This window comes from Malania oleifera, chromosome 2, assembly GCF_029873635.1.
Source record: "Malania oleifera isolate guangnan ecotype guangnan chromosome 2, ASM2987363v1, whole genome shotgun sequence".
Classification (NCBI taxonomy): Eukaryota; Viridiplantae; Streptophyta; class Magnoliopsida; order Santalales; family Ximeniaceae; genus Malania; species Malania oleifera.
The window spans coordinates 33397440-33406242 of NC_080418.1; the positions used below are offsets into that span (position 1 = coordinate 33397440).

An 8803-nucleotide genomic window follows, 5' to 3' on the forward strand; every position below is an offset into this window, starting at 1 on the left:
AAGTGTTATAAGTTGCAAAGAATGGTCATCCAAGGATAACAGGGGCCTGATAGATGGTGGACACAGGTTGCTGCATTTTCAGAACAACAAAATCTACTGGGTAGTAGAATTTGTCGACCTGAATCAATACATCCTCAATGATGCCTTGTGGAGCTTTTACGGATCTGTCTGCTAACTGTAGCATCATATTGGTCTTCTTCAGTTCACCTAAACCCAGCTGTTTATATATCAAGAATGGGAGTAGATTCACACTACTCCCCAAGTCAAGTAAAGCTCTCCCGATGCGAGATTCACCAATCAAGATCGAAATCATGGGAGACTCAGGGTCTCTAAGTTTCTGTGGAGTCTGATTTAGTATCAACTCGTTGACTTGCTCAGTCAAGAAAGCCTTTTTCTTCACGTTTAATCTCCTTTTTACTATGCATAGGTCTTTCAGAAATTTTGCATATGCTGGGATTTGTTGTATGGCCTCTAGAAGTGGAATAATGATCTTCACCTATTTGAATATCTCTTGGATCTCTGTATGATACTTATTCTTTTGATCAGATGTCAACCACTGAGGGTACGGTACCACAGGTTGGTATTCCTTAACTGGCTCATCCTCTTTATTATCTGACTTTGTTAAACTTGAGTTAGCCTCATCTGATTTTTCTTTTCCTTTATCTGTCTCATTTGTCACCTCAGGTGTCGGTGTGGCTGTTTGTTGGTCAGTGGGCATTTTAGGACGGGCAACTTCTTTTCCGCTTCGCAAGGTAATAACTGCTTTTACTGACTCAAACGTATCCTTTGAAACATGGTGCATTGACTGTTGTTGCTGTCTATATACCTGGGGATTAGGCTGAGGCTGTGTAGGGAATTTTCCTTTTTCTAGGGTATTAAGCTGTGTACTCATCTTGCTTACGGCATCTTTCAGTTATCCATTGGTCGTAACTTGCATTTGCATCAATTGCTGGAGCATGGTTGCCACCTGCACTACATTATCATCAGAAGCTTTCTTTACTGAAATGGGGACTAATGCTGGTTGGAATCCTGGTGGTGCGTAGTTCCGAGAAAACTATTGTGGTTGATACTGCGGTTAAGGAGCTACGATTGGATTGTATGTCGGTTGCGGAGGCGGTGCATATGATTGAGATGCCTGCTGATATCGTGAAGATGATGGACCAAGCTGATCATTTCTCCATTGGAGGTTTGGATGATTCTGCCACCCCGGGTTGTAAGTGTTTGAGAGCGGCTGATTCTGCATCTTGTTGACCCAATTTGCTGGTAACACCTGATCAGATCTGCTCTCTTGAAACACATGTAAGAATTGACAATCCTGAGGTCTGTGGTTTGAAGTCTCACAAATCGTGCAAATCTCAGCTTTCGACTTTTCGGATTCCATGACTTCCAATTTCTTAGATAACGTAGCTACAAGGGCCTGTAAGCTAGTGTCCTCTTTGACCTCATATCTGCCCTTGCCACTGATTGCTCAGATAGGTTGGGCAGCTATCGGCACCCGTTCAGGTCGTGCGTTCCACTGCTGGGCACTCTCAGCGAGATAGTCTAAAAATGATAAGCCCTCGTCTGGTTCCATACGGAAGAACATCCCATTGCACATAGACTGGACAAATTGTTTGCACACAGGGGTTAAAGCAGTAAAAAAAATAGTTCACTAACCTCCATGATTCGAAACCATGGTGCGGGCATATGTTCATCAGGTCCTTGAATCTCTCCCAACATGCCTGGAATGTCTCACCATCTTTTTGCATGAATTGACTTATCTGCTCCTGCAGGTACTGAGGTGTCTGAAGAGGAAAGAACTTATGTAAGAACTCACGCTGCATTTCAGCCCAACTAGTAATAGGGTTAGGGCGCAAAGAATTAAATCAGATTTTTGCCCTGTCTTTCAGAAAAAGGGAAACAAACGCAATTTAATATATTCATCAGTCCTAACCCTATTAATGAAAGTGGTGCAAACCATGTCAAAGTCTGTCAAGTGTTGGTACGGACTCTCAGAGTCCATCCCGTGAAACTGGGGAATCACAAATAACATGCCATGCTTAAGAGTGAAATTCGATGCATCTTGTGGCAACACAATGCATGAAGGTGTAGATGTGCATGCAGGCTGTAGAAAATCTTCAAGTGTACGTGGTGTATGTGTAGCCATAGCTTCTTCAAAATAATGGCCAAACAGATTATTCAGCTCAAATTCAAAATCACTCGCAGGACTAACAGATGAATAGTCAGACTTGATGCTATGTGTATCCCTACTGGTGCTAGGTGAAAGTCTACACAATCGATTCAAATTATCTCGAACCCAGGGCATCAAACATCACAATGGCCAGCAGAAATCCACTAACATAGCAACAGACAATTTTTTTTTTCAAATTTTCAATTTTCAATTTTTTTTTCATTTTTTCTATTTATTTGAAAAAAATAATTGGAAAAACGTAAAATTCGAAATTAAAACTGGCAATCCCCGACAACGGCGCTAAAAACTTGATTCACTCGAAAAATGAGCAACTCGAGAGCTATCTCAAGTATAGGAGTTCTGTCGTGTAATATTAAACCCAAGGGCTAGATCGTCTCCTCAGGGAATGAGTTTTAATCTCAGATTTTATGTTTTTCCAATCGAAATTAAAAAGGTACTGAACTCGGTTCAAATTCAGGATTTTCAAAATTGTTTGATTTACTTTTAACAAATTAAATAGCACGCAAATTAAAGTCCTAAAACTAACATTTATTGAACTAAAGAATAAAAACGGGAAACCCTAACCTACTCAAGGAAACATCAAAGCACGCATTAATTAAGGATGGTAACTTAGAACATGGAATTAAAACATGCGGGAATGGAAACTTAATCAAACACAAACAAGCACTAAAAATCAAGACTTTAACGCGAACCAAGACCTTGAAGTGAAATTAAACTATTAACGATTTAAACGAAGACAAAACACGAAAAAAAACAAAACAAAACAAAACACAAACTTTAATAAAAACCTAAACTAATCAAGCTTCAACAAAGAGACGTGATTTTTGGGAAAACTTCGAAACAATAACATTTTTTTTTATTCTTTTTTTTTTTTTAAATTTTGGAATCAACCCAAACTTCAATTGAGTATAGAAATAACTTCAATAAAAAAAATTAAATACTAAAAACTAAACTTATATCAATATGAGCATCTAATTAAATAACAAATAAAAAAAATAGAGTAAGAGAAAGAAAGATGGAGAGAACAAAACTAATTAACTAAGTTCTTCAATAAAATTCTGTAGATAAAAAAAAATAACAATTGACATACATAAAAGAAAGAGATAAGAAGAGAGAGAGAGAGAGAGAGAGAGAGAGAGAGAGAGAGAGAGAGAGAGAAAAGCTATGGAAAACTGGTCGAGCAGCTGCTGTGGAAGCTTGGTCTCTGCTGTGGACTCGGGGCAGAGGATGGCTGCTGGAGAAGGATAGCGTTGTGGAGCTGCTGTGTTTCTACAGAGCTAGACGTGCAGAGAGGCTGGACGTACAGAGAGGCTAGAATGGGAGCTGTGGCCGTGTGTTTCTGCAGAGGAGTTTTGGCTGCTGTGGTGGCTGTTGGTAGTTCTAGGGTGATGGTTGCTGGGTGTGTAGTAGGGAGGAGGAGAGGCTGGCAGTTGAGAGAATGAAAGAGTAAGAGAGAAAGGAAGAGCAGGGGAAGAAGGAAAAGGTGAGAACAGAGATAGAAAAAAAACAGAGAGAGTTCAAGGAGAGAAGCTAAGGGAAAGAGAGATAGCCAAAAAGAAGAAGAAGAAGAAGAAGAAGAAGGAGAAGAGGAAGAAAAGAAGAGAATGGGGAGCCCTCGGGCTGCATGCGGGAAAGAAGAAGAAGAGAAAAATATATAGGGAAGGGGGATGCGCTTCCCTAGGATCCGTGAAGCCATGACCCGACTTGTCCAACCCGACTCGAATTGTTATATTTTTTTCATTTTTTTCATTCTCTGTTCATCGCAAATCTAACTCTTCTGGAGCCTGTTTCTCGCACAACTAAAAACATGAAAGTTGTAGATAATCCTTTCTTCTTTTTCCATAAATTTGAATAGTCTCGATCGGAACTCGGACGAAAAAGTTATGTACAAAATACGAACAGGTATCGGCTTTGGTTTCTGAGATTTTTCCTGCAACAAAAAACTACCACAACTTCATAAATAATGCAATAAAGTTCAAGAAAGATGATTTTGGCACTTTATTAAAATATTGGACAATTTTGGACATTTAATTAAAAATATAAACCGTAAAGCCCGGGTTAAGATGCCCAATTACATAGTTTTGACGCGTAATCACTACTCGATGTCGCAGCAAGGTCGTCTTCGGGGTTGTGGTGGCTGCCGTCTGCATTTGTCCTCCTTATGGTCATCTGCATCAGGTGTCTTGTCCCTTCGTCCTGGATGTGGATCATCTCATCCAAGAGGTACTGCGTAATAATCATCCATGCGAAGCGCACGTGGTGAAAACTAATATGATGTCTTTGGACGAGAACGAGGCAGCATAGCGGGTGCATCGACCTCCTCCCCATCGAAAAGGTCATCCAATAAAAATGACATCGATCGGGTGGCAGTAGAGTCAGATGGGGCATCATCCAGTCTACTGGACGGTCTCACAATATCAACTGCAGTGGAAGACACATACGGTGCTAACAGACTGAACACGTACTCCACCGGTACAACCGGTGGTGAGGAGATGGGACTCACTAGACGACTAGAGGAGGCATGTCGTCCTCCTCGTACTAGAGTTGGTCGGCCTCCTCATGCTGGTACATCAGGTCAAGCAGTTAGGATCTGTTAACCGTCCTCGTGGACAAAAGCCTATGCAACACTCATCAATCTGTGGATAGCAGAATTTGACGAGATCTGATTTGCCTCATATACTATGTCAGCTTGCAGGATATGAAAATATTTTGTTAACACATGCAAATCGTAATGTATACATAACAAAAGGAATTTTGTGTAAGTCTTCTTACGAAGTTCAAATATACAGCAGTGGTCCTGTCGACGAAGCGACATGTGATAGACCTATACCAAGTGAAGTATGGGTCATCGAGACGCATCAGACCATCCTCTGCCACTCCTGGTACGATGTAGTCTCGCTGATGCTGCCATGCAGTAATGAATATATCGTGTGTAGTCGCCCAGCCCGTGACCCCTCGTCCGCGCCCATCCATGTCATAGAGGTCATCCCTAACTATATCTACCCTCGATGTCAGAAAACGATCGAGAATGCGCTGTCGATACTCGAACTGCTGCATGACTCGGTTGGGGAGATACCACTCGATAATATAAAAGCATATGAGTGGCACTTGGGCTACCCATAGGTTACTCCCAACTGCATAGTCAGGAGGCAGGTTGGCTAGAATCTCAGCCTTGTAGGGCCTCCATAGGAACTGCACTTAAATATAAACAAAAGTTAAGTGAACTATACATAACTGAAAGAAAGAAAGAGAATACTATGTGCTATACTTTAATTAGATTATACCTCATGCTCCTGGTGCATGTCCAACTCAAACCTGTACCAGGGCAATATGTGTAGCGCAACTATCGGTGCTCTCAATTCGTCCCTCCATCTGTATAAGATGAAACGTAAGTTTCCAAATGTAACAACTAGTAAGTACTACGAATTAGTATTCGTAGTACTTATAGAGTGAATGAGAAGGGATAGATGATGTTGGTACTAACCGGTATGCAAGTGGGAGTGGGTCAACCGGATGACCGTCTTGGCCCCTCTGAATCTGCAAGAAACCTCACCGTGTAGGAGCCAAGAATGGAAATCTCTCCTAGGCCCAAACCTATAGTAGGCGAAGTGGGCCAACAATCTGTGTCTTCGAGTGGTGAGCGGTGTAATGACCCGAAGAATAATGGTATTTAAATAATTAAAAGAGTGGAATAATGGAAACAACAATGGAATGAGGCAACAACCTTCATCGACGAGGGTATGCTTCGTTGACGAGAAGATACTGAGTAGATATTTGGGCGACTCTAAATTTCATCGACGAGGGGGGGAGTTCGTCGACGAATAACCTTTTTGACCTCATCGACGAGGTGACGTGGCTCGTCGACGATGGCCATAGTATAGATAGTGCAAAAACTCAGTTTTACACAAAAAAATTAGAAATTCTCACTCTTTCTCTCTCTCCTCCCTACGGTTTCTCTCTCCTCTCTCTTTGATTTCGACTCCGTTGTTCTCCAGATCGACGATTTAACGCCATCACGACGCTCCTAGGGAAGTTCTCTCCAAATCTTCCGGAACAGATCGTTGGTGGTAGTGAGTTGGAATTCATCCCTGATTCAAGGTAAGGTTAAATTTTCAAATTTTGGTTTTACTGTAGTTATAAGAAATGATATTCACGAAAAAATATTGTAGTTTAGTTCTGAGAGTTATTATTTTCAGGGAGTTGAATGGGGAACCCTGCGAGTGCAGGACCGATATTTTAGGGGGTTTCTTTTCAGTGTTAGGTAAGGGAATAAACTAAAGCACTTATTTTTCACGCAAATTACTATTATTTATTAGCAAATTAATTTTTAGGAAAACATGTATTATATTTGAATATTGTTGAGTAAATGCAAATTTGGGCAAAATACTGCTATTATACAGGAACTATAATTTTAGAATGAAATGTATGATTTTATTCAACATTGTGTGGCATGAATATTATTTTTACATGATATGTATTATATTACGACAAATTTTACGAATAAGCATGTTTTCAGGAATTATGAAATAATGCAATATATGATGATTTTGAAATACATGATAGATGACTTATTTACTCAAAGTGATATGTATGAGATTTTTGGCGCAAGGCTGTTAATGTTAAATGTTTCTAGCGCAAGACCGTGTATATGAAATGTTCGGCGGAAGGCCATATTTACGAAATGTTCAGCGCAAGGTCGTATTTAGGAAAATATAGAAATTCTATCAATCCATTTATGTTAAATGCTATATTATCATATACTATATGTTATTAGAACCTGGATGTTAGTTTAGTTCAGTTTCAGGAGCATGGTACCGTAGCTATATAGATCAGATATCTATGTTCAAACTTGTGCTAATCACCCCACAAGGGGGTGGGAGATGGATAGTCAATGTGGCTTTCGGTGTAGAGTTGTAGATGTCCACCTGGTAGTCCGGACTAGGGTGTGGAGGGTCCATCGTACTTACAGACATTTTTGACTCGGTAGTGGTTGACCAGCCATTGTCGGATCCCACCTTCGGGCTGCAAGACCCGTCATGGGGGATAATACATGATTTCAGCTCGCTATGCATCCTAGGTAGATTTTCAATATTACAGTTATATTAGATATTTCATGATCACTATGAATTATTAGAAACTATGAAAGTACATGATTATTCAATAAGCTATGATGAATGTTTTTCAGCTTATGAAATGTACTGTATATGTATTATAACACTAAATATTTATGTTGTTACACAGCTGTATTTAGTTTATTTTCCCTTACTGAGAAGTGTCTCACCCCTGAACATTAAATGATTTTCAGGAAACCTAGAAAGACCAGTGGAGTGTGACCGCAGTTGAGTTGGTTGTACTACCCTGCTAGAAGGGTAAGTTTGGGCTAGGATCAAGGGATTTTGATGTGAAATCCTAGTGATGTTTTGCATTTTTGGGAGATTGTATATAAGCACAATATTTTGAGATAGACTCGACTCTGGTATTATGTATTTTATGGTTATGTGTTTTTGATTCACATTTACTGCTACCTAGGTTCCACTGTGTATGACGGGTGTCCCCGCTACCCATGAGTTCGGGTTGACTATCTTATTTATTATGTTTTATTATTTGATAAGTTAAGCAGGTCATTACAGTTTGGTATCAATGCCTAGGATGCTAGGTTTTGTAGACTCTAGAGTGCAGCAGTAATAATACTAGAGTATAGGATAAGTGAATTTGAGGTGTGGTTTTGCAGTCTAGATACTGGACTTCCATGGTGGTTTGTGTGATTTTCCCGAGGTGACGATTTCAGGAAAGTCATGATAAACTATCGTCGGGTTGGGTATCTAGGTTGCAAGATTGAACCTTGAATTAAGATCAGGAGTGATGAATTAATTAAGGAAGTATTGTACTATTTGGATGATATGATATGGTGATAAGGGTTCTAGGATAAGTTATTTGTTTTTCAGGATGGACCCTGGTGGCAGTAGTGCCCATGTCAGTGGGAATGACGGTACTAGACCCTCAGGCACTGCGGGCGGTGATTCAGATGCAGTCTTACGCAACGTGACACAGCAAGTCATGTCCGAAATTACCAGGAGCTCGAGCGAACAGGGTGGTCCATCAGCAAGCCAAGATAGTCAATCGAGAAATTTATTAAGATGAATCCTCCGGCTTTCTTAGGAGGAATTGATCCTGCAGTCGTTGAAAACTGGGTGCAGGAGATAGAGAAAATATTTGTAGTACTACAGTGTTCAGAGGAGTAAAGGGCGCTATTTGCTACCTATAGATTGACTGGAGAGGGCAAGAGGTAGTGGACGGCTGTGAAACTCTTCGAGCAGCAAAGGATGGTACCTATGGAAATGACGTGGAAGTGGTTTAAGGAGACATTTTTTGACAGGTATTTTTCAGCCTCTTCTAAGGAAGCTAAGATAGAGGAGTTCCTACATCTAAAGCAAGGATAGCAGACCATACAGCAGTATGCGGCGAGGTTCATAGAATTATCTCGTTTCGCCCCTTACATCATACTAGATGAAGCAAAGAAGGTGCGACAATTTGAGAGAGGTTTGAGGAGAGAAATATATAAGCAGGTGTCGATACTGAAGTTGTACATATTTAATACCCATGTCTATATAT

At 40.4% G+C, this 8803-nt stretch overlaps 1 pseudogene; it reads left to right on the forward strand.

Annotated features, from left to right (window-relative positions):
• The first annotated feature begins 1668 nt into the window (after positions 1–1668).
• Positions 1669–1768, forward strand: LOC131150022 (small nucleolar RNA R71; annotated as a pseudogene).
• Positions 1769–8803: the final 7035 nt, after the last annotated feature.